Raw genomic sequence first — 27305 nt, 5'->3', positions numbered from 1 at the left:
ACATAAGGAGCAGAACTGTTGGGTCATATTGTTGCTCTATGTTTAACTTTTTGGGGAACTACCAAACTGTTTTCCACAGCAGTATGCCATTTTACATTCCCGCCAGCAACATATGTGGGTTCTAGTTTCTCCACATCTCACCAACACTTATTTTCTGTTGTTTTGATTACAGCCATCCTAACAGGTGTGAGGTGGTATTTCACTGGGATTTTCATTTGCATTTCCCTAATGACTAATGACATTGAGCGTCTCTTTTCATGTGCTTGTTGGCCATTTGAATATATTCTTTGGTGCAATATCTATCAAGTCATTTGCCCATTTTTAAATTAGGGTTTACCTTTTTGTTATCATACTTTCATTTTACAAACCAGGAAACTGAAGTATAGAGAATATGGGGTCACACAGGAAGCAAATGACACAGCTGAGATTAAAACCCAGATAGCCTGGTTCTGGGGCTCTTAGCTCCTGGCACTAGAGCTCCTTATTAAGGCTAAAAAGAGGTCAACACTGATGGTTTTTTCCCCCAAAATATCTGTCCACGTGAACTGGCCCCATGTTTTAAAATTAGCCTTAAGTTATTCCTCTGGCTTAGCCCAGACATTACCTGGGAGGAAGAAACGAACTGAAATTTGCCAAGTCCCCTATTATGTGGCCATCTCTAAGAGCTTTCATAGATACAATTTTTCATTTCACTCTTTTAGTGACATTATTATTATTGTTATACTTGGGAGATGAAATTAAGTCAGAAAACAAGTTAACTTGATAATAGGGGTACCTGAATAAGAACCTGGATCCATATGATGTACAGGTTAGGGTGAGTTCTTCTAAAATGCAAATGCTGCTGAAAAGGCTGGGTTACAGATTAACTTCTGGGTGAACTTGCCAAGGCCATGCACTATAGTTCTCCAGATTCAAACTCACGGTTTCAGATGAGAGTTCTCATTAGCTGGGTGGCCTGAGCCAAACTGCTTAACTTCTCTAAGACTTAGTGTTCTCATTTATAAAACCAATTCATGTGACTCTTCAGTGAGGCATCGGTGTAAAGACCCTAACAAAGTGTCCAGCATAAATGTAAATGATGAAGGCAGTAAAGACAACCATCAGGAGGGATGATGGAGCTTCGACGTCCCAGCTCCCTGCCCCACACATTATCCATGGCTGCTCCTGTTCAGGGGCTAAGCTGTGCCTCCTCTGTGCAAAACAAAAGGAAAAACAACACTGTTCATTTGGAGAAACATCAATAGAGGTTTCCAAAAGGTAGCAACACTCCCTGAAAATGTAGATTGAAGCAAGCAACCTAGTGTCTGTACTTGAATAAATCCAAGTCTCTCTGACTTCATTACTAAATTCAAATTAAACAAGGGATCTTGCACTGATTCAAGGCAGCAAATTGTACAAAGAAGTTAAATGAGTGGGTGCAGGCCATAAGATTGAGCTGAACTACCTTCTACAGAGAAGTTCCCAGCCCAGTGACATGAGCATAGGTGCCCCTTTCGGGAACAGCCGGGCCAACACCATGTGTAAACATGCCCTTTTGTTTTGTTCATTTGATTGTTTTGACCATCACAAATGTTATACTTCTCAACCAGGGTTTTCTTGACCAGCAACATCCTTCAGCCACCATTGGCGTAAAAAGAAGACATTGTGCCCAGCACAAAAGGGCTGCAATGGTGAATCTGGCTCTTGGAGACCTGAGTTCTAATCAATTGCTCGAGCCTTACTGAGTTTCGTTTCCCTTACCTATAAAACGAGGAAACCATATTGAGTGGCCCACTAGATTTCTCACAGGGCCAATGATTTGTTTTACTTATTGCTTAAAGACTATGCTATTGTTTGCTAGCAACCGAAATCATCCAACATGATATATTGCATTTTGATGACTCTGGAAGTAGATAGTGAACTCACGGAAAGATAAGTAAGGAAAAAGCCAAAGGTCTACAGAGATTCACCTCTTGTAGATAAGGATTAATTTAATCAAGCTCCTGCCCTAACATAAGAAAAGAATGCTACAAAATGATAATGTATTGACTTATAATCAAAAGCCAGATTAGCCCAATTTGGAAATGTGTTAACTGTTTAGGTTGTGACTATGGTTGCTGAAGAAAAAAGCTTTAAAATGCTTTGAGGGAATCTAATTTGAAAGAAACAAATGGATTACATTTTCCTAATTTAGCAGTCAGTTAAGCGTGACTCATTCTCCTCTCTCGCCTCATGTGAGCAGGATAGTAAATACGATATTGACAAGAAAATCCAGCCCTCAAGTTGGCAGATGCCAGCCCTCTTCAGACTGAAGCAGCAGTGAAAATGTGCCTGTTTCCTGTTTTCTTTGCATCACCAAATGGCAGGGACCACGCCAGCGTCTATTATTGTGTCCTACATGAAAAGGGGCTGATTGCTAATTTCCAACTTATGAACTGCAAATATTGTGGTGAACACTCATGCCTTCTATTTCCTGCTTTTAGACAGGCTTGAGCCAAAAGGAATAGAGATAAATAGGCGCCTGTCCTCCTCCTACTCCTTAGGGGATCTGCCCACTCTCTTGAAATTCTCCTTCTCCTTCAAGGTTCCTTGCAGCAGTAAGAAGTTTGAGAAAGCTCAGTGCAGGCTCACATTCCAGCCCAGTCTCTTACCGTCTGTGTGACCCAGGCAAAGTCACTGATCGCTCCCTTTACCCAGCTTCCTCATCTAACAATGAAGATAAAAATACATTTTTCTCATATGATTGTTGAAGTTAAATGATACTATTTTAAAATATTTACAAACATTTTATCTGCCTGATAAATATTCAAGAGATGGTAATTCCCAGCATCGTCATAGCTGACATTCCCTGGCTTGAGTTGTAACTGGAATAACAACACAAATACATCTGCATCAACACAAGGGAAAGAAATACAAAGACATGTGCCAACCCAGAGAAAAGCCACCCAGCTCCATGTAGGGTGGCAGGCAGAGGCCTTTGACACCACAAGCAGGGGATTTTGTTTACTCCAAGAGAAACAGTGGAGCCACTCACTATGTTTTGAACAAAAGGACTCTTAGGGATGTTGGGTGTTGGTTGCATTTGAGCAATTAGCTGGTAATACTCTTCGAACCCCAGAAAGGCTTGTGTTTAGGTCAAGACAGAGCAGCTAGGTGTGGTTATTAGGCATTTTCTATTCCTAGTCTAATGAGAGAAGAAATTGTTTGTAAAGTTGCAACTGCCAGGAAGCATGAGCAGTAAAATTTGAGGTACCTCACCTCTCTTTCCCTTTCTTTCCCTCCTATGTCCACCCCAGCAAACCAAAAATACCTGTCCTTCTAGCCTGTCATAAAACTTGATGATTTATTTGTTTGAAACTCAAAAGTTCGAAATCTTCCAGAGTCCTCTATTAAAATGCCAATGCCACTGGAAGAGGTAACACTCAAATCTCAGGGTTCAAAAGAACTGGAAAAAAAAAATCTATTGCAAAGCTTTATTTTTCAAATACAAAAACTGAAACCCAAAAGGGCTTAGCAATTTGTTCAAACCTACATAATGAGATGGTGCCAGAGATGGCAGAAGAATCTAGCTTTTCGTTTGCCCAGTATAATATTCTTTCTGCTGCCCATTCAGAACCATCGTCAGCTATAAATATCCTTGGGGGAGGGGGATCACAGATTGGCTTATAAAACAGGTTTTCAAACTCAATATGGACCAGAGCAGCTGCTCTTTTATCTGATTACACATATTGCTCCTAAAAGAATTTGTTTCAAGATTGTTCTGCCATTAAAATAGTTTTGTATCCTCCCTTCGCAACCACGGAAACCAGCTGGGGTTGTGGTAAAAGGTGGAGAAAGAAATCCAGACCTCGAGGTTCTGGGGAGGGCAAGCTTAATAAAATGACCACTGTAGGAGGTCCTGGACAGTGTGGTCAGCATTAGATCTTTCAGTGTTCGTGAGGAGGAGACGCTAAATGGGATGGGAAGGATAAGGAAAGAGAAGATGGCCACAGAGCTCTCCTTTGCTACATTCACATTGCAAGTTTGTGTGTATTTCAATTTAGATTCTTAATAGGGTGCAACAGAAATGAACCTTGGCTACTTTAAGCAAAAAAAAAAAAAAAAAAAAAAAAAAAAAGGGATTTATTTTATTTTAAGGATACCAAAGCTCAAGAAGCAACCTGACTCTACTTCTTTACCTTCTCAGAGGAGGAAGGTGTGGTGGTGACGCTTCTAAAACCAACCGGCAATGAGCATGGCTTGGTTTTACTTAGACCCATCTGGAAAAGCTGCCATTGGTAAATGATCAGTTGACGACCTCAAGGCGCAGGTCCTTGGGGGAATTGCCTCCAGACATCCTCACGATCTCTCCTTGCTCTCCTCCTCCGCCCGTGGTCCTTGAGCAGGTGCGGTACCCTCCTGCCCATTTCCGGGACCCCTTCAATTGGAACCCATGCTCTTGGAAGTTTTGGGGTCCCGTCCCTCGCTCCACGTGACTCTGAGACGTCTGCAGCCCGAGGGCAGGAGCCAGCAGCGGTAGTCCTTAGTTAAGGTGCTATTCTGATCTTGAGATTGTTAAGAAATGACTGCACCTGTGACTACTTCTTAATGAAGAAAACCTTAAACGCCATGTGGGCTGATCAGCAACAGGGCTGCAAGCTGTGGAGCCTCCTTGGCAGCTACCTCTAGAGCTAAGGGCTCAACTACACCTAAATCTGGTCAGTCTGCGAAGTCTTAGGAGGATATCCACTTCTTACAGAAAGGCAGGCTCTGTGAAGACTCCACCGCCATTGCTCATAGCTCAATGGAGTTTGTGTCATGCCTGCATAGCCTCCAGGGGAATCTTACTGCCCCATTTCTCTGGATTACTTGAAAGACCCAGTGACCATCAAGTGTGGACACAATTTCTGTCATTCTTGCATCAAGTTCTGGGAAGACCTAGATGACACCTTCCCCTGCCCCGTCTGCCATTTTTGCTGTCCAGACAGGAACTGCAGAAGCAACCCCCAGGTAGATAATTTGACCAAAATTGCTAAACTACTCCAAGTCAGAAGAAGCAAAAGGAAGAGGCAGGAAGAAACTGCTGTGTTTGAGACGTACAATCAATCTCTAACCCTTTTCTGTGAAAAGAACGTAGAGGTTTTATGCCCACAGTGAAGTTTCTCCACTGAACATGGCAAGCACTACATTTGCCGCGTTAAGAAAGCTGCCCCATTACAGAAAACTTGTAGACTATAGCACTGAGCCGTTGAAGAATAATATGGAACGAGTTGAAAAAGTGATAACTCTGCAAGCCAAGAAATCAGCAGAGCTGAAAAAGAAGGTAGGCTATAGCAGAGAAGACATAAATCCTGAGTTTGAAAAACTTAGGCTATTTCTCCAGAATAAGCAAGAGAATATTCTTAGACAGATATGAGATGAAGAGATGGAGATTTTTACAAAACTCATTGAAAACTTGATACAATTTTCAGATCATTTTTCTACATTCAAACATCTGCAGAGGGCAAATGTCTACACTCAAAACTGGAATTACTGACAAATGTTAAGAGTATACTTCACAGGTATAAAATCCAAAAATGCCCTAAACCCTTTTCGTTCAGATAAAAGGAATATGGATTGAGCATTCCTCCACAGTGTTCTGGTGTAGACAAAGTTATCAAACCATTTAAAGTAGATGTGATTTTAGATAATGAAACAGCTAATTATGTCAGGCTAGAAAAAATGTGCAATATGGGAAGACAAAACAACCCCTTTGTTATAACCTAAGGAGATTGTATCCCTCTCCTGCTGTCTGGGGCTCTAAGAGATTTAATTCCCCTAGGCTTTACTGGGAGGCAGAAGTGGGAAACAAGCCTAAATGGACACTGGAGTTTTTCAAGACTGTCTAGGAACCAGCAGACTCAACGATTAGTTGGAGATGAATTCTGGGCAATTGGACATTATAATGAGAGTGATTATATTGCATTGGGTCCTTACAGAGTTCAGTTTCTGTCAATAATAAGATCCAGTAAAATTGGTGTTTTTCTGGACTATGATTTGGGTGAGATTTCCTTCTATAATTTGAATGATAGATCTCTTTTCTATTACTTTTAATGATTCCTTTAATGATGCTCTTTGGCCTTATTTCTATACTGGAACAGATTCTGAGCTTCTTACAAAAAATATTTCTTCAGGGCAGACAATGGTGGCTCAGTGGCAGAGTTCTCACCTGCCATGCCGGAAGACCTGGGTTCGTTTCCTGGTGCCTGCCCATATAAAAATAATAATAATAATATATATATATATCTCTTCAGTAACAAATTATGAAAGATGAAGTACCTAGAATGACTCTGTTTCATTTTCTTTCAGTTTTTTTGGTGTAACTTACTTAGCCAGTCAATTTATAGGCTCAGTTATTCTAGATTCTTTTTAAATATAACCCCTAAAAAAACAGCATAGATATTCCACCCCCCCCCTTATTTTCAGCAACTATAAATACATGGTAGCAATACCATTTTCACAGATGTTATTGGTATCAATATCAATTGTCACATGCTTTAGAAATTCCAAGATGAAATATTTGAAAATTACATTTCCTAATACAGCTAATAATTTTTTTTTTTATTTTTAAAATTGAAAGAAAAAGAATCAAGGGTGGTGCAACAGTGGCTCAGTGGCAGACTTCTCCCCTGCTATGCCGGAAACCCAGGTTCATTTCCCAGTGCCTGCCCATACGAAAAAAAAAAGAGGAAGAATCAACTGGAGCGCCAGGCATGGGAAAGACAGGCATTAAGTGTAAATGTGACAGCCAGGCTTCAGGACCCACCGCAGGAGATGTAGAGGCAGCCCTCCTATTGGCATGACAAAAGCTACCCCCCCTCACATCATTGTCAATCACTCACATTCAAAGCTCCAGAGGAGAACACTATTAGCCAATGAGGTCCCACACGCACTCCTTGACCACACCAGCCCTGAAGCTTCCCTAGTAGGAAGGAGGCATTACCTTCTACCAAGACAACATGGACTGGGGAACAAACAACTCCCCAGAAGGAAAAGGGGGCCACTGGGCCATTATGTAGGAAGGTTGGATGGTGGACAGACAAAAAGCAAGGAGCAGCCATTAGGGGCTCTGCATTTGAGTCTAGGAGAGATTCAGACATTGAGAACATATTTGAAAAATTGATGAGGTGGGCTCCAACAGAGTGTCCTCTTGGGAGGACTCACTTCAAGGAAAGAAAGGTTCAGGAAGTAGATCGACATCCTCATCAGTTGGCAAGAAGGATGATTCTGAATACAGAATGGCATCTTTCATGTGGTGCAGAAGCCTGGCCTGGTTCCTATGACACTCATAACCAAGTCTTAAGGACAGCAGAGGGGCTATAAATAAAAAGTGAAAGAACTCTTCTTCATTTAGGAGGAAAAAAAAGAAAAACACTAAAACAATAGCTCTAGACGTTTAGGGCATGAGGCACAAGCAGCACTGTTGGGGTTGAATCCTTCTCCCCCTCTTAGCTGCAGACTGCTGTACAATGTGCCCCTTTCTCCTGCGGGGGTTGAGGGACCCTGCTGAGGCTGTGGGTCTTCATGGAGCAGAAGCAGATCCCAGCTTGGGGAGAGATGTAGGACCCGGTCATCTATCCCCCAGAAATGAAAAGGCTCCCCTTTCACAGGTGGAAACACAAGCCATCAACATCTGAGTAAGTCACTGTCAGCGTGAGCTGATTAGATTCCAGTCTGATGAGGAAGAATTCAGTATGTTCTCCAAGGCAACCCTTGAAGAAGGATGAAACGGAGCACTAGCTGGAATGTCCAGGGCCTCCCCCTACTTCTTAGCTGAGTAATCTTGGGCAAGTGACAGAATGTCTTTGATATTCAGTTCCTTGATAGTGAAATGGAAACTCTAAATCATACGAAAATTAAACAAGATGAAAGGGTCAAATACAGCCCAACATGTAGTAGTACTCAGTTCATGGAAATCTAAATAAAAATGCAATAAATGCTAACAATGTATAAATTGTTTCCTCTGTGCAGGCATAGTAAAGTTCCAGCTCTGGAGTCAGACAACCCAGGTTCAAATCCTGCACCTTGCTACTTTGTAGCTAGCTGTGTGACCTCAGATATGTTCCTCAAACTCTGTGAGCCCCCGGAGCTCATTTATGTATGGTCTTACCTCATAAGGTCATTAAGAAGATTAAATAAGATAAAGCATGAAACATGGAAAAATGCCCAGCACATACCCATTCTCAATTAATATGAGAGATTATGGTTGCTATAATTGTTCTCATTTGACACAATACTACCTACCCAGTATGAAGAAATGTTCTGTGCTAGCCTCCCAATCTTTGGCCAACCCAACTGAATTAAAGTCACAAAGGGTGACTGAAGATATTGATAATAGTTCTGCCACACCATGGAGCAATTACAGGGTAAAAAAAGACATGAGGAGATGAGAGAGAAGAAGAGCAAGTACTCTGGACACTAATATTTATTAGAAGATGGCTCCCAAGTAATAGCTATGCACTTGTTTTGGTTCTGGCATTTTTCACCAGGCCTCATGGACCGGAGGAGCTCTCTTTATGTGATTCCTTCTGAGTGTGACTGATCTTAGGAGAATATTTAGTTAGTATTTTCTGAGTGGGCGGACTGCTAAATAATACTCATTTAGGACATTCAGGTGAGATTTAAGGGAGGAGAGCCTGATCTGGGGAAAAGAGATTCCTGTGCAAAGATTGATAATGGATTAGAAATATCCATCCTTTTATCTCTATGGTATATATATTTTTTCTAGTCCATTCATATGTATATAGTGTGTGTGTGTGTATTTCAAGGAAAATCATCTGTATATTTGAGATGCCCCAAAGTGCCTGGTATCAAGGCTGCCTACAAAATATTTTAAAACTTTGAGAGAGATTTGCATGAAGAAAAATAAAACTGAAAGATTCAAGAGTGAAGCTTAAAAATAAGATTGCCAAGCTCAACTGCTTGCACATTTTCAGGCTTTTAAGTAATGAGTGGAGGAGATGTTTAGAATTAGACAATTGAGAGAAGAGAAAAAGTCCCAGATGATGATAACATTACTAAATGTATAACAAAGTAAAAAAGGAGAACACACAAAAAAGCATGTCACTTAGGGATACTTGGCGTCTGTTGTCTTAAACATCTTTGAGATCTAAGTAGCAGAGAGATTCAAGGAGACAGCAGGGCTCAAAATCAACTCATCTCCATCAGCAGACCATATTCAAAGAGGAACGGAGCAGAAGTCTTTGTTAATCATAATAAAGAATTTGCTGTATTCAAATGAAATAACAGCAAAGTGGAAGTATGCCAGGGCATACCAGTTTTCCAAGCAGGAATAAAGGGAACGCTAGGAAATTACAGAGCCTTCATCTCAATGTCTGTAATTTGCAAAATAATGGAAACAATAGCAGGGTAAGTTTGCCAAATGCATTTACAAATGAGTATCATTCCCTTTAATCAAGCTAGAGATAACCAACAAGGCTGGATAGAGGATTGGGGGTTTATGAATCTCTCTCTTTTTTTTTATGGAGCTATGACACAATTAACAATTACATATGAGTTATTTTACCTTAATGTCCCGAATATTTCACATAGAAGCTATTTCTAATGGACCCATTATGGAAGAGTAAGATGAAAAGTAAAGCAAACAAAGAAACCAAGTACTATGCACTGTCTGCATTATATGTGTGTGTGCTACAATGTATTCTTTTTTGTTTAAATTCAAACTGTGGCATAGAGCTAAAGGGAAACTTAAAGTAATTAAATAAACCATGTTTCTAGGACTGAGTCAAAAAGCCCCTGAGGTCTATTCATTCCTAAGGATCAGCAAGGCAGATCGTTCTCTGTTCTTTTGAGGAGCCCATTTGAGCTTAGCCCCTCTCTCTTTAGCGCATGGCTCCTTTTTGAAACTTTGCTGCAAGTGAAGCCCATTGCCTTTTGTCTGGTGTTCAGTGAAGACATTGAACAACGAGACATCACCCTCCTGATGCGGGAAAACATGCAAGAAGTCACCGCCGGCAGCATCCAGAGATGGAATGACTTTACCTTGTTTTTTTGCATTGGTTTTGTAATAATTTATCTAAGTTAGATACTTAGCTCATGAGGAGAGAGAGTCCTGAGCTTCTGGGAATTAGAACATTTGGTTCAATTAGTGGCAGATGTAAATTTAGTTGCTGTGGAAGTGGGCAAGACACTTGAGCCCTGAGCTACCCCGACAGGCATCTCTGCTAATTTATGATCTCCTCTTAGCCATGGTCTTCAGTGCCCAGGCAGTTCCACCTCATATGTTTCATTCGCCCAGTGTCCACAGCCAATATAAAAGCCAGTGTTTCGCTTATCTCCTTTCTTCATTCCTCAGCCTGGTAGATGGACTTGTTCCACATTTCAGTAATTGAGGCTATCGGACTTAAAATTCCTAAATTTTCCTGTAATATAAAACCATTTTACATCCATTGCCATTCTTACAGTTTTACAGAAAGGTGTGCTCTTCCTTTTGTTGAAGCTTAAGGTCCCTAACAATGCTCTAGAGCCCACCCCCTTTCCCCATCTCTGGGGACCTTGGCCTGTACACCGCTTTTCACAGGCTCCTTCCCCTCAGTCTACAAACATGTTCAAACCTCTAATATCTAAAACCCTTCAGCAAAACCCAGTGTGCCCCACTGGCCACTGGTTATCTCTCCCTGTGCCATCAAAATTGAGTTTCTTGATGGAATAATCTCAACTTATTAACTCTACTTCTTCACTCTCAACCCCATATCTAGTTCGCCCACCCTACACTCCCCAAGGAGGCAGGGAAAGATGCTCTGGCAAAGCTCACCAGCAACTTCCTAATCACTAAATCCTTCTCTAACCTTTTCTTACTCTGTGTAGCACTTCAAAGTTTAGCCCACTTTCTTCTTCTTGAAACTCTTCTCTTGACTTTGAGACCCACCCTCATATGGTTCATAAGTCTTTCCTTTAATTGTTTTACTCTCCCGATGCTGGAGAGTCTGTGTTCTGGCTTGATTTTCTCATCTTCTTTTCTTAGAAAATTCCAACGTCTCCTTTGGTTCTGACACCTCAGTTCCAAAAGATTTCATATTAACATTTCCAGTTCTGCTTTTTCCTCCCACTCCAGAAATGTACACCCAACTTCCTTCTGAATATCTCCACTAAAATATTCCTCAGCTATCTAAAACTTGTATGGTTCTTGTTCTAGTTTGCTAGCTGCCGGAATGCAACACACCAGAGATGGATTGGCTTTTAATAAAAGAGGATTTATTTTGTTGGTTCTTCAGAGGAAAGGCAGCTAACTTTCCACTGAGGTTCTTTCTTACGTGGAAGGCACAGGATGGTCTCTGTTGGTCTTCTCTCCAGGCCCCTGGGTTCCAACAACTTTCCCCAGGGTGACTTCTTTCTGCATCTCCAAAGGCCTGGGCTGAGCTGCTAGTGCTGAGATGAGGAATGCTGAGCTGCTTAGCTGTGCTACATTGCATTCTCTCATTTAAACAGCAGCCAATTAAGTCAAACGTCACTCATTGCAGCAGACACGCCTCCTAGCTGACTGCAGATGTAATTAGCAACAGATGAGGTTCACGTACCATTGGCTTATGTCCGCAGCAACAAGACTAGGTATGCTCACCTGGCCAAGTTTACAACTGAATCTAACTAACACAGTTCTCTGTCTTCTTTCCACTGCCCTCTTCCTTCCATCATCTCTCCCTTAGTTGGGGATATCTGGAGCAGAAACCTGGGATTAATGCTGAACTTCTGCCCACACCGCACATCCAACCAGCACCAATGCTCCTCAAATTACCTTCCCTAAGCTTTTCACATGTATAATTCCTCTTCTTTATTCACAACACCATGGACTTGCCTTAGGTCCTCTCTCTTACCCGAACTCTTTCAATAGCCTTGTGAATGGTCTCTGCCTTTAACACAGTCTCTAATTCATCATGCTCTGCCATCCTGCTTGTTCTAAAACCCAAATACATCTCCTTTCCATCAGCATCCCAAAAGAGGGATGATTTCCCCCCTCTTCTTCCCCCACATAGAAAGAGTATAATCTGAATTTTCCCAGTCTTCTGAGAATTCTACTCCAGTAGGATAAGGTGAGGAAAGTGTCTTCTACTTTCTACTAAAATACGAATATACCAGCCTGGTAACTCTCCTATGAAATTCTTGTAATGCTCCATCTGAGAGTGAGAAAGGATAAAGAAGAAAGGAAAAATACAGCATGCTGTCTTTACCTTCCTTTTAATTTGATTTCTTGAATTGACACAGTATATCTAGTGGATTTACCATCTCCCTCTCCTTCTATGTTTTTTTGGGGGGAGGGGGGACTTTTATCAGAGTAATATAAATTTCTAAATCACTGTATTTCTTTTCACTCAGTAGAAGATAGTACTTCCAAAGAAAATGCTCAACTGCTCAAGTGCCCCCCACTGGGATCGAAGAGTTTCCCTGTGTCCCATGAAGATCTTAGTGATTCTCTCTCCTGTATTAATGTCTTCAAGCTCCTTATCTCCCAAAGAGAACCACTTTCCCCTCTGTATCCTGACAATATCTTTCTCCTGTATCTGTTAACCAGCTCTCTCCTCATGGAAGTGTTCCATGGATTAACTTCAACCCACTTGTGATGACAGTGAGAATGGCGATGATGATGATGATGATGATGATACAATTCTCTCTGCTCTGTAGGTCATCATGCTCATTTAATTGGGTTGCAGTATACCACTTGACATTTATTGGTACTATTTTGTAAATATTCTTAATTGTTCTCATGTGCTCATTTCTTTATTCAGGGTATAAATTCTTAAAAGAAATTAAATTCACTTAAATGCAAAAGAGCATTTACTTCTCTATATCATTGGCATTGGGTATAGTGCTTGGCACATGGGTAAGTGCATAGTGTGTGCAGAAAGCACAGTAACTACGGAGGAAAACATTTTTTAAAATAAGTGTGACACCACCCCTAACTTGGAAATGTTTATAAGCACCTAGTTCTTTAGGGAAAAATGTATATCTATATATGCAAGATAAAACTTATTTTAGCTGATTTATCAACATATATATGAATGTACAAAATGAACACATCTCTCTATACATAACAAAAATGAGAGGTTTGAGAGCTGTAGAGGAAGTTGGGAGACCTTCCCAGAAACAACTAAGCTAGACATTGAGACATGAAGAGTTTCCTCAGGAGACAAGAAGGACGTTCATCCTAAGTGAGGGAAGAACTAAACAGAGACAGGAGAAGACATTCAAGGAAAAACAAAAACAACCTTGACGCTCTAGGGACCAGGGAAAAGTTTCATGTGAGTTGTGACTGAGACACATTTCAGAGAGAGGAAGTCCCTCAGATGGATCTAGAAAGACAGGCTGGGACCCGTTTGTTGAGGAATTTGTTCTTTATCCTGCAGGCAATGGAGAATCTTGAAGGTTTCTCAGAGGAGGTAAGAAGGGAGAGAATATGCATTTCAGAAAGATCTTCCCTGGCAGCAGTTTAGAGGACAGTTGGAGGCAATGGTTTATGAAACTGCAGAGCAGTCAGGTGCTTGCCAGGGTCTGGAGGATGCCAGTGAAGGCAGGGGCAATGTAGGAGGTGAGGGAGGCAAGAGCAGGGAGGAAATCAAGACCCCAGGGAGTTGCAGAGAGGGAGCATGGAGGAGATGAGACTAAGTCCCCTTGGAACAATGCACAGTCTGCTGGTGACAGAATTGCTTAACTTCTGTTCAGCCAAGGCTGCCTGAGTTTCTCCACCTAGTGATACAGGAGTCGCATCCAGGTTCATGGGGCCTGAGGCTCAAACAGTTTGAAAGCCCTCTTAGGAAAAAACAACAAAATATGAACAAAAGTTAATATTTACTTAGAGTGGGAAAAGCAATAAAAATAGATGGCAATGCTGTAAAGCTGATAAACCACAAAATCCAGAAAAGTGATATAATTTTATTACTAGTAATTAACTGCCTGACACCTCGGCAATGCTTTTTCCCTACATTTTTCCCTTGGTATACCTTTACCTCTTCACCCCTTTTTAAATTGAGATAAAGTTCACATAATATGAAATTCATCATTTAAAAAATGTACAAGTCGATGGTGTCTAGTATTTCACTATATTCCATAACTATTACCACTAATTCCAGGACATTTCCATCACCCCCGAAAGATACCTGTACCTATCAATAGTCAGTCCCAATTACCTCTCCCTCTCTTCCCTGAAAATAGTAATCTATTTTCTCCTCTATGGATTTGCCACTAGACATTTCAAACAAATCAATTCGTATAATCTGTGGTCTTTTATGTTGGCCTTCTTTCACTTTGCATAATGTTTTCAAGGTTCGTCTAAGTTGTAGTATGTTTCAGTACTCATTCCTTTTAATGGTTGAATAATATTCCATTGTGGACATACCACATTTTGTTTATCCATTTTAGTTGTTTCTACTTTATAGCTATTGTGAACAATGCTGTAATGAAAATTTGTGTTCAGGTTTCTTGTGAACATACACTTTTTATTCTCTTGGGAATATACCTAGCAATGAAATTATTGGGTCATATAGTAATTCTATGTTTAACTTTTTAAGTAACTGTCAAACCATTTTCTGAACCATTTCCAATATAATATGGCTGCACCATATCGTATTCCCACAGGCAATGTATGGGGATTCTAATTTCTCCACAATCCTTACATTTATTTTCCCTATTTTCATGTAGTCCTTGGCCATTTGTATATGTTCTTTGGAGAAATATCTATTCAAGTCCTTTGCCCACGTTTTAATTAACATGTCTTATTATTGTTGAAATGCAAGCATTGTTTATATATTCTGGATACTAGACCCTTTTCAGATATATGAGTTGCAATTTTTTTCTCCCAACGCAAACATTTTTTTTTACCTTCTTGATACTGTCCTTTGACTCACAAATGTTGTGTGTATGTGTATGTATGTGGATTCTTTAAGGGTTTCTATACACAAGATCATGTCATCTACAAATAGAGATCGTTTTACTTCCTCTTTTCCAATGTGAATGCCTTCTATTTTTTTTCCTCTCTAATTGCCTTGGCTAAAACTCTAGTATACTATTAAATAAAAGTGGCAATGGTAGACATCCTTGTCTTATTCCTGATCTTAGGGGAAAGCTTTCAGTATTTCACCAGTAAGTATAGTATTAGCTGTGTAAACTTTTTCATAGATGTCCTTTATCTGGTTGAGGACATTCCTTTTTATTCTTAGTTAGCTGCTGAGTGTTTTTTTTATCATAAAAGACTGATGGATTTTTATTTATTTATTTATTTATTGCATGGGCAGGTACCAGGAATACAAACCTGGGTCTCCCACATGGCAGGCAGGAATTCTGCCACTGAGCCACCGTGGCCTGTCCAAGACTGATGGATTTTATCAAATACTTTTTCTGTCTCTATTGAGATGTTCATGGGGGGTTTCCCCCTTTATTCTATTAATATGGTGTATTACATTGATTTTCATATGTTGAATCACCATTGCACTCCTAGGGTTAATACAACTTCATCATGGTATATAATCCTTTTTATATGCTGCTGGATTTGGTTTTATGTTGAAGATTTTTGCATCTATATTCATAAGGGATATTAGTCAATAGTTTTCTTTTCTTGTGATAGCTCTACCTGTTTTGATATTAGGTGAATACTTAACTAACAGAATGGCTTAAGAAGTGTTCTCTCCTCTTCTGTATTCTGGAAGCATTTGAGCATATTTCCTGTGGATTCTTCTATAAACATTTAGTAGAATTTACCAGTGAAGTTGAACAGAAAAGCACCACTGTGTTTTTTTCTTTTGTTGCTGGAATTTTTTGATTATTCTTTTTACTTGTTATAGGTTTATTCAGATTTTTTATTTCTTCTTGAATCAGTTTTGGTAGTTGGTATCCTTCTAGGAATGTGACCACTTCATCCAGGTTGTCCAATTTGTTGGCAAACAATTGTTTGTAGTATTCCCTACCAATCATTTTTGTTTCTGTAAGGTCAGTAATAATGTTCCTTATTTCATTCTAGATTTTAGTAATTTGTAAATCTAGTAATTGTAATTTAGTAAATTTCTTTCTTTTTCTTGGTCTGTCTATATAAGTTTGTCAATTTTGTTGATCTTTGAAAAGATTTCTGTTCTCTGTTTTTTTTTATTCTATTTTATTTATTTCCATTCTAATCTTTATTATTTTTCTTCCTTCTGGCTGATTTGAGCTTAATTTGCACTTCTTTTTCTAGCTTCTTAAGGCAGAGGATTAGTCTAATGATTTGAGATCATTCTTCTTTGGTAATTTAGCATTTACAGCTATAAATTTCCTCTGAGCACTGCTTCTACTGCATCCCATAAATTTTGGTATGTTGAGTTTTCGTTTTCATTCATCTCAAAGTGTTTTCTAATTTCCCTTCTATTTTCTTATTTGGCTCATTTGTTATTTAAGAGTATGCTTATTTCCATATACTTGTGAATTTCCCAATTTTCTTCTGTTATTAATTTCTAATTTCATGCCATTATTGGTGAAGAATATACGTTTCATGACGTCAGCATTTTAACATTTATCGTTGTTAGACTTCTATTATGGAGTCAGGTACGGTCTTCCCCAGAGAATGCTCTGTGTGCACATGAGAAGAATGTATGGTCTGCTGCTGTTGGGTGGAGTGGTCTATGGATGGCTGGTAAACCTAGTGTGGTAAACAGTGTTGTTTGAGTCTTCTCTCTCCTTGCTGATGTTCTGTTTAGTAGTTCTAGCCTGGAAAGAGGGGTATTGAAGTCTCTGTTATTGTTGGATTGTCCATTTTCCCCTTCAACACTGAAGACAGTTTTTGCTTCATGTATTTTTGGGCACTGTCATTCATATGTGTTTATAATTGTTATCTTCTTGATGTATTGACCCTTGTTTTGTATAATGTCTTTTTGCCTCTCATAACATTTGCCTTTAAGTCTATTTGGCTAAATATTAGTATAGCCATTGCAGTTCTTTTGTGGTTACAGTTTTCATAGAATATCTTCTTCTATCTTTTTATTTTCAACCTATTTGTGTTTTAAATCTAAAGTGAAACTCTTGTAGACAGAATATAGTTGGATTCTTTTTTTAAAAATCCGTTTTTTCCGTTCTCTTTTTTTAATTGGAGAATTCGACCTGTTTTCATTTAATGTAATTACTAATGAAGAAGGACTTATTTCAGTCATTTTGTTACTTGTTTTCTGTATAAATTATGTCCCTTTTTTTTTGTTTCCTAATTCCTTCCTTACTACCTTCTTTCATGTTAAATAGATATTTCTAGTGGGTCATTTTAACTCCCTTGTTGTTTCTTCAACTTCGTGTTTTTTTTCTACTATGTATTTTTGAGTTATTTTCTTACACGGGGTTTACAATTAACATCTAGTGTTTATTATTAACTATAACAATCTAGTTTGGATTAATACCTTAATTAATAATTTCAATTGTATTTCAAAACTTTGCTCTTATACAGCTCCTTTCTTCCCTCCCTTGTTTTATGCCTTTTTTATTACAAGTTAAATCTTTTTATATTATGTGCCAATCAACATAATTTATAATTATTGCATTATGTTATTGTGTTTTAAATCAGCTGGAATAAAAGTTACAAACGAAAAATATATACATTTATACTCTCTTATATTTACCCATGTGATTAGTTTTTCCGATGTTTATTTTTTTTGAGTGGATTCAAGTTACTGTCTAGTGTCCTTTCATTTCAGCCCAAAGGACTTCTTTTAGTGCCTGTTATAGAGTAGTTCTGCTAACACAAACTCTCCCAGTTTTCGTTTTTCTGGGAATGTTTTATTTTCTCCTTCATTTTTGAAGGATAGTTTTGCAGAGCTTCAAGGTCAGAATTTAGGGCCCTTCCAGGTCTTAGCTAAGCACGCACGGCTTTCTAGATTCCCAGGAATATGTTGAAGCTTTTCAAAGCCCTCATGGTCATCTCATTCTCCCAAGCTTTTTGGTCAGTCTGTTGTTTGTCCCCACTGTTATCTGTTACCACAGGCAGCTGCTAAAACAGTTGCCAGTAAATATTTCCGACAAATGGTCCCCCACAACCTCACCCCAGCAGTTTTGACACTGGGCTTGCTCTGAGTCAGGCAAAATTAAGATAAGCCTTTTGAGCCAGTCTTCCAGAGGGTCACCAGACAGGCCAGAACAAATACAGTACAATTCTCTGGAATCAGTTTCCTACCTAGGTACTTACCAGGAGTGCAGGCTGGGTTTTTGTTCTTGTTGTTGTTTTTCAAAGCTACCCTGAGCTGGGGAGTGGAATATGGGGGAAGGCTAAGTTAAAATGCCACAAAGCTCATTGTTCTTACAGTATTTCAGATATTTTTCTTGAATAAGTGATTAATTTCCAGAATTCTGAAAAAGTTGATTCTGATGTTTTTCCATTGCTTTTATAGAAGGGCAGAATATTGGAGTCCCTTGCACTGTCATTTTCACTAATGCGATTCTGTGTACTTTTTTTTTATTACTTCTTCACCTGACAATTTTGTAAAGCAATGTTCCATTGAACGTATAGAAGGGTAATCAATCTTTGTTTTAGCATAGTTGGTTCAAATTATTGATAGTTTAGAACAAATTTTTAACCTATGGGCAATCCCACATCTATTACTTCCTCAGGCTCTTGTCAGGCAAGTCCCTTACTGGAACAAGCCCTCAGAGAACTCCAGCTCTGCGATATTGGCTCCCTTGGCTCCTGCACCCAGTGCCGTTGGGCAGGTCAGCTCAACCCCATATCCCTGCTCTCACTGGGTTGCAACTGGGGCTGGGGGACCAGACACCAGGAAGCCCTGTTCCTAGTGTTCCAGCGCATCCAGCAGCCTCCCACTCAGATCCTTTTCCTGAGGATCAAAGAGAAAGTCTAAATTCTCCCTGACAACTCCAGAGGCAGGTTGTGCTGGGGAGCAGGAGGATGCGGAGGTAGTGCTGGCTGGCTGCCTGAAACCCTGGGGCCATCAGCAAAGCATACACAAAAAAGGTACAAAGGTGAAGATACAAACAATCTGAATGTCCACTCACTGACGGGTGGATAAATAAAATGTGGTATATCTATACAATGGAACATAATTCAGCAATACAAAAAAATGAAATACTGATAGGTGCTACAACATGGAGAAAGTTTTAAAACATCACATTAAGTGAAAGAAATCAGTCACAAAAAACAGAATAGGCAAATGCTTGGAGAGAGTAGCTTAGTGGTTGCCTGGGACTGGAGATGCAAGGGGACAAGAATGAGGAATGGATGTTAATGAGCACAGGGCTTCTCTTTGGGGTGATGTGGAAATGTTCTAAAATTTGATTACGGTGATGGTTTCACAACTCTGTAAATATGCTTTAAAAACATGGAATTGCACACTTTAAATGGGTGAATTTTATGGTATGTGTGTAATATCACAATAAAGCTTTCAAAAGAAAAAGTGAATATTCAGGGGGAACCCGGAAGGGACAGCATACCTGGCCTGAGGCACATGCCAGAGTTGCTGCTGATTCTCCTTGTCTCTGAGGGAAAGCATTTGGTCCAAGGAGCCCCTGCAAATGAGGGGCCCTGAAGCTTAAGCTACATTAGTGTTTTGGATATTGCCATCTATTCTCCTTTCCTTCCTCCTCACCTCACTCCCATTTTTTGTCTTTTTTGGTCGATTGACTTCTTCAGGATGACAAAACGTTTTAAAAGTAAACTTGACAGATACATACTCAGTTAAATTAACATTCCCGTCTTCACTGACTCATTTGGCGGGAATAAGCTTACAGGTCGAGCGGTTCAGGGAGAGAAAACAAGGGGTGACATTTTAAAAATGAACTGATATATGAGCTACAGCTTCTCAATTTAAAACAACAAAAATCGCCCAAACCAATCTTTCTTTTCTTTCCTTTCTTCTTTTTTTCTCCTTTTCTTATAGTCCTATGACAGAGGGAAACTTTGGGGCCAGCAGCCAGAGTATCAGAGTTGGCTCAGAAGCAATAAATTCGATAGTTGCCTTTGGAATTATATCTGAGGGATGGCTCAGTTAGTAGAATTCTACCCTGCATCTCATTCTGTACTTCAGAACTTCCCTTTGAACATACATAGACATTGTTTCTTAATTCTTCTGTAGTCATTTTCAAATCTGTTGTCCAGGCCTTCCTTTGAAAGCAAGAGAGCATGCCCAAGGTGGAAGCCACAGACACTTTGTAACCTAATCTTGGAAGTGACATCCCATAACTTTGCCAAATTCTATGGTTAGATGCAAGTCATTACGTCTGGCCCATGCCCAAGGGGAGGGGATCCTGTTTCTGGGCATGAACACCAGGAGGAGGGAATCATTGTGGCCATCTTAGAGGCTGCCCACCACACTTTATGCAACTATGCAGCTACTTATCCCTGAAGTTCGGTGGGTAAATTCAACTTTTAAAATGCTACCGTCTGATATAGCAGTTACTAGTCACTTAGTGTGGCTATTTAAATTAAAATTAATGAAAATTAAGTAAAATGTAAAAAATTTTAATTCCTCAGTCACACTAGACACATTTCAAGTGCTTGGTAATCAACCTGTGACTAGCAGCTATGTGCTGGACAGTACAGATCTTTCCATCATAATAGAATGTTCCTTCAGACAGTACTGCAAAAGAATTCTGAAGAAGTAAACACTTGTTTTATGAGGCACCCAGCCTTCCTGTTGCATTCATTGGCACTCATGTTCTTACTCTGTCTCCTTTCAGGGACTTAGTTGCAATTAGTTTCTTTCCTTCCTGAAAATCTGCTCCCAAGAAAGAAAAGGTTAAGATCATTCACACTGAAGTGTAAATGACTATCTTTGACCTCATCATTTCCTCAACCTTTTTCATTTCAACATGACTGAGCCAACAGCCAAAGGAATAGACTTTTAATATCAGCATCACTTTGTGAGGTATGTTATTTGTGGTGGGGATGGGGTTCAAGTCTTCTGAATGCTTTTGAAACTTGAATTCTTTTTGATGTGAGTATACTCATTCCTAGTCTCTTTGGCTTTCGAATCCAGGGTCTCACATATGGATTTTTTCAAAGTACGTAGCAACCTGGGTGTCCATATGTTGTTACTTAGTATCACACCCACAAAATCAAACAAACAATATAATAGAAACTATCTCTACGTTTTTATAACCAGGGACTACAAAGTCCAGTAAACGGCGTTATGCCGTTTAATGCCTAATTTTTCCTAGTGGAATAAAATGAATCTATCATTTAACTCGTTTCAGCTAGAAGGACAGCCTTTCAGTTGCAGAGGGAAAACAGAAGTTCTTTGACAGAAGAGACAAAAAGCGCTGGAAAGGACTCGGTTAGCTATGAACAATGTGCGTCTCCACCTGAACTAACAGACCCATCATTGGAACCTGGTGCATAATATTCATCTCCGCGGCTGGAGCAGGGCCGTTGCTGCTATAAACACAATTTGCCGCATTGTTTTCATGGGATCATTTGGAAGCAGAGGGAGCTGTCTCTAATGACAGGTCACAAACACTCACCACGCGAGCTCCTTTATGCCCGCCTCAACCGGGCTGGGCGCTGGCAGCTCTGCCATTCAAGCTCTTGTTTTTTGTTATGGAACAAAAGCCTCACTCCCAGCTGTGGCGCCAAAATCTAGCTCACACTGTACAAGTAACTGACAGCTCCAAAGCTTGGCGGAGAGGAGGCTAGGCTCGGCTCCTCCAATCGCGGCGGCCCCTCTCCGTGAGCCACGCATGTTTACCGGCTGCCTGCCGCTGGCGGGAGGGAAGCGAGGGGGAAAACCAGGACGTGGAGTCTGCTCGGAGTGGGCGCGCTCCCAAGAGAAAAGTGAAAGTGTGTGAGGCCCGCCGCGGGGGAAGAGTCCGCATTGTAACCGGAGCCCGCCGCAGACTGCGGTTATCTTGTCTGGTTAATCCCATCAGCCTGCGAGACGTGTCCCTGGCACTGTTCTCATGACTTCATGTGTACGGGCTCAGTGATCCTAAGGTGAAAGAACAGGGAATGTGTCTGCACCTCAGGGTTTTTTTGTTGTGTTTTTTTTTTTTTTTAATTTTTAATTGAGGTAACGTATATAACATAAAATTTTGCCATTTAACGATTTTAATTTTACAATTCCGTGGTATTAATTATATTCACCACTTTGTGCTATTATCAACCCCACCCATTACAAAACTTTTTCATCACCCAAGAGAAATTCTGTACTTCTAAAGCAATAACTACCCATTCCCTCCCACGCCCCCATCCTCTAATCTTTCCTTCTCTATGAATTTGCTTACGGAAAATAACCATTTAAGTCCCCAGCCCTCGACCAGGCACCCTAAAGTGAAAGAAGGTGAGAGAAACTGACAGACAAGATGAATGATATGTTAGAGATGTTGATATTCTTTCCTGTAAGCCTTCAAAACAAGTTGTCCTCATTATCGGCAGAATTAAAGAGGGTTTATTTAACCCTGAATTGTGCACGTACTGTTGTGTATTGAATCATGTAAGTAAAAAGAACTTGTCCTGTGCTACGAGTAGCTGATAGTTACATAGTAAGGAAGGTTCCTCGAGTGTCATTTGCAAGGTGAATATGCAAGCCCACATCTGTTACATCCAGACAAAATAAAACAGATTCAGGCCTGGCCAGTGGATACTGGGAGATTGGAAAGCATCTAGCTAAAGAGGAGGAATATTAAATGACTTCTGAGTATGTGGATTTTGGGTTGGAGACAGTAGAGCTGAGAGACTGAGGTCGTTTTTGAGTCCGTGACCTGAGCCACTGTGCTGGTTCTGTCTCATGTCATTGTGTGATTTTTGTAGTAGCTACTCTGGGCATCCATTTTCTCATCAATGAAATGGAGATAATACATCCAGGCTTGCTGCGACGTTTAATGAGATAATTCATGCAAACTGCCTGGCACGCAGTAAGCACACAATAAATGGATGTGGTTATTTTATGCCAATATATGATGGTGAATTTTCCAGAAATAATTGTATGGTGACAGGCCAAGTTCTTTCTCACAAAGAGAAAAGCATGTGGGACAATATAACTGGCACATAGTGGGCACTCAGTCAGCACTGGTGATGCTGCTGCTGCTTAATCAGACACGTCCTTGGCTGCACCAGCTACTACCTAGGTTTCTTAATCTGTCTGTGCCTCAGTTTCCTCATCTGTAAAATGAACATAGCAGAACCTACCCCACAGAGAGGCTCAGGTAGATAACTTGAGTGAAGAACCTGGCACCAGGGGTACTCAATAAGTGTTAGCTATTTTTAATATTGCTTTCACATCTGATGAATGATAATTCTACAAATTAAGGCTGGTGACAGACCACGTTCTCCTCGCGGTATAATTTAAGAACAGGAAGATAATGAAGTTTTCCTCAGGGCCATGCCCCATCTTCCTTTCTGTGGTGTCTTCCCTTTAGATCAGGGTTATTTCCTCTTCTCTAGTCTCCTGATGTCCTCTTGTTGCTCCAGCTGCCCAGGACTTTGCATTCTCACATCAACCAGACCTGTCCTCTCTTGCAGCACTTTTTTCCTTATTAATCACCAAAATTTCTTTTAATTTTCTTTTTTTTTATTGTTAGAGAAGTGGTAGGTTTACAGAAAAATCATGTGTAAAATACAGAGTTCCCATATATCTGGCCCCATTATTTACATTTTTCATTAGTACAGCACTTTCTGAAAACTTTTTATTTTGAGATAATTGAATATTCACATGCGGTTGTAAGGAAAAACACAGAGATTCCATGTACCCTTCACCCAGTGTTTCCCAATGGCAATGTCTTGAATAACTATAGTGCAATATCGCAACCAGGAAATTGACATTGATTCAATCCACCGTATCCAGATTTCACCCATTTCCTATACACTCCTGCATGTGTGTTCAGTTCTGCAATGTGCCGCATGTAGATTTGTGTAAAAACACAGGGCAGTTCCATCGCAAGGATCCTGGGTTTTACCCCACACCTTCCCTGATGGCACCTATTTTCCCAAAAAACTTCTTTCTTCTGTTTCCAAAGACTTGCTAAGAGAGTCTTAGCAAATAAATTCTGGCCAAGGTATTAATGAATGATTATAACTGTTTGACGGGTCTTCCCCTCAAGAAAATTGTATTCTTGGAGAGAGTTTTAGTGATTTTACTCAGGAATTAAGCAGCAAGTGAGTGTCAGGGAGGAAGCAAAAGGAAAATGGGGTTTAGAATTATTGATTATCTTTAAGAAAAAGAAAACAATAAAAAAATTATTGCTCATCTTTAAATGTGCATGTATAAAGGTGGGAGGAGGGAAGAAACATGGAATCCCTTATAAACCAAAAGGGCTCCAGGCTGACCCATCTAAGTGAAAGTTAAATAAAAAGTCACAACCACAAATCTACACATCTTGAGCATTAGAAACCTTTCAGAAACATCTCCCCTTCACTCCACCATGATCCTTTGGAATTAATAAGAAATCCTTTTGCAGCAGCTGAAAAACTGGATCACATTCCTGTCCCGTTTAAACAGCACAGGGCAGAAGTTAAACAATCAGTCCGTGCCCAGGCCTGCAATCACTAAGAGAGAGTTCTGTTTGATTTTCTGTGGCCAACCACAACGCTTTAGTGTGATGGCCCCGGCATATTTTACAAGGTGCAGAAAGCACTTTTAAAGCCTTGCAGGGTATGAGGGTGAAAAGCATTCCTTTTGCCAAATTTTGGCATAACTAGCATGCATAATGTTCCACAAACATTTTCACACCCCTCCCAGACATTTTTTGGGGGGTCTAATCATTTATAGCACACAGTCCTGGGAGTGGAAAGAGGAAGCTTTGGTCCTCAGTTGCTTCATATCACAAGATTGCCCTTCTGGTAAAGAGCAAATCTAAGGCACAAATTCTAGGTATCTTCTTTTCTATTGGTGGTTGAGAAAGAAAGGCAGGAGGATTGGAAAGAAAAAAGGCAGGGAGGAGGTTTGCTGCTGGAGGGGATGTTTATCATCAAAAAGTGTGGTGCCTGGACCAGCAGCACCAGCATAACCTGGCAACTTGTTAAGAGTGCAAATTTTCCACTCCCACCCCACACCTGACTCAGGAACTCTGAGGAAGGGTACCATCATTCTGTGTTTTAACAAGCCTACCAAGTGATTCGGATGGACTGTAAAGTTTGAAAACCCCTTAATCTTCCAAATTCAACATCCAAAAAATAAGTTTGTTGGCCCAATAGAATGTATCACCACTCTTAGGGATATGGGTGAAAGAGTCAAATACTAATTTATATTTAGGAAAGAAATATTTTAGCCCCTGTAAATGCTAGGTACTATTCTAGGGATAGAGCGATTAACAAAATAGACACTATTCCAACTTCATGGAGTTTCATTCTGGCTGCTAGGTAAGAAGTGCTATGAAGATCAAAGTGGCAGATTTGGAGTGCTATTCTAGTTGGGTGGTAAGGAAAGGCCTTTTTGAGGATGTGATATTTGAGCTGAAGTGCAGGAGCTTTTAAGTTCTAGGGGAAGGGTGAGCTGGAGGTGTGAGCACCGGAGATGAACATGAGCTTGGTGTGATCACAGAGGACCGAGAAGGAGGTGTGGTTAGAGGGGAGTGAGGGGGCCAGCTCGAGGAGAGCAGGTTAGTGAGAGGGAGGACAGGCTCGACTGTGCAGATCTTCTAGGCCTCAGAAGGAAGTTTAGATTTCTTCTTGGGAGGTGTAGGGACTGGAGAGAGGCATGCTTTCTTTTAACATATTTAAGACAATTGGCTGCTGTATGGAATTTTGCCTGAAGGAGGACAAAAGTGAAAGCAATGAGACCAGATAGGCGGTTTATGCAGAAGTCTGGGTTAGGGCCCATGGGCACTGGATAGATTTGGTAGTAGTAGAGGTGGCGAGATTGGTTGAATTTAGGATATATTTGCAAAGTAAAGCTGGGATGCAAGGGAAAAAGTGGAGTCCAGAATGATTTCTAAGTATTTGTCTTAAGCTACTGGGTCAATTGTGGTGCCATTTATTGAAAGGAGCAAGAATGGAGCAGGAACAAGTTTGGGAGACAACTGATAATTCTCTGTTTTAGTTTGCAAAAGCTGCTGGATTGCAATATACCAGAAACAGAATGGCTTTTAAAAAGATAATTTATTAAGTTGCAAGTTTACAGTTCTAAGGCCATGAAAATGTCCAAACTAAGGTGTCGAGAAAGATAGCTTAACTCAAAAAAAGGGCCAATGAAGTTCTGGGTTTCTCTCTCAACTGGGAGGGCACGTGGCGACCTCTGCTGTCTTCCTCTCCTCATTTCATAAGGCTTCCCTGGGGGCATTTTCCTTCTGCTCCAAAGGTCTCTGGCTATGTGGGTTCTTTTCAAAATGGTCCCCTCTTACAGGACTCCCGTAAGAAACCACATCTTGAATGGGTGGAGACACATCTCCATGGAAACCATCTAATCAAAACTTATTACCCACGATTGGGTGGGTCACATCTCCATGGAAACAATCAAAAAGATCCCACCCAGCAATATTGAATGAGGATTAAAGAGCATGGCTTTTCTGTTGTACATAATAGCTTCAAACTGGCACATTTTCTTTCAGTCACGTTAAGTTTAAGATGCCTTTTAGACATCCAAGTGGAGACGTAAGAGTAGGCGGGGGAATATATGGACCTGCTACTCAGTGGGTAGACTGGAGCAGGACTGAAAGCATGTGTAACTAAGTAGTAAGCTGTTCATTAATTAAATTATAGGCAGATATTTAAAATTAAATATGATATAGGGCAGGCAATGGTGGTGCAGTGGCAGAGTTCTCTCCTGTCATGCCAGAGACCTGGATTCGATTCCCAGTGCCTGCCCATGCCAAAAAAAAGTAAATATAGTATAAAATAATATGTCAAGTTAAAGGAATTACTTTTGTTCATTCTCCCCGGATTGATTTTATGCAAACTTTCCACATGGGACTTGTATATAGCAGTGTCTTTCCTGTCACTAAAGCTACTTTTCAAGTCTCCTAACAGTTTTCCAGAGCACGGAATATTCACTTCTGCTGAGCTGTTGACATGTAACACTTTTGGATCCGTGTATGATATATAAAGTGTCTCTGGATACTTTATTCCAACCACCAGAAATTCATTTGCTATTTGTGAGTTCCACACCAAAGCCAGGTATGACTTTGCTTTGTAAGGTGTTGTATCAAAACCTTATTTCCAACCACAGCCAGCATTTGCGATCCAAGGAAAAACTGCCCCACAGAAGTTGAATTTCTTCGCCTCCTGCTTTTTGCTGATTGTATCAAGTGGCTTCCATAAACCTTTCAGGTTAGCATTAAGTGAGATTGCTTCACATTAATGTCTTCTTCAGAAAATATTTTGTTAAAATTTTGTATTTGAGTGAACACACTTGTAAAATGAGAGATGTGGTAAGACCCAATATATGATAACTGCCTCTTTTTAAGCTTGATTT

General features: G+C 40.2%; 1 pseudogene; it reads left to right on the top strand.

Moving 5' to 3' along the window:
* Nucleotides 1-4762: 4762 nt before the first annotated feature.
* LOC143686826 (tripartite motif-containing protein 60-like) lies at nucleotides 4763-18806 on the top strand (annotated as a pseudogene).
* Nucleotides 18807-27305: the final 8499 nt, after the last annotated feature.

The sequence above is a fragment of the Tamandua tetradactyla genome, chromosome 6, assembly GCF_023851605.1.
Source record: "Tamandua tetradactyla isolate mTamTet1 chromosome 6, mTamTet1.pri, whole genome shotgun sequence".
Lineage (NCBI taxonomy): Eukaryota > Metazoa > Chordata > Mammalia > Pilosa > Myrmecophagidae > Tamandua > Tamandua tetradactyla.
The sequence above is the reverse complement of the archived record's forward strand: the minus strand, read 5'-3'. Positions and strand labels throughout refer to the sequence as shown.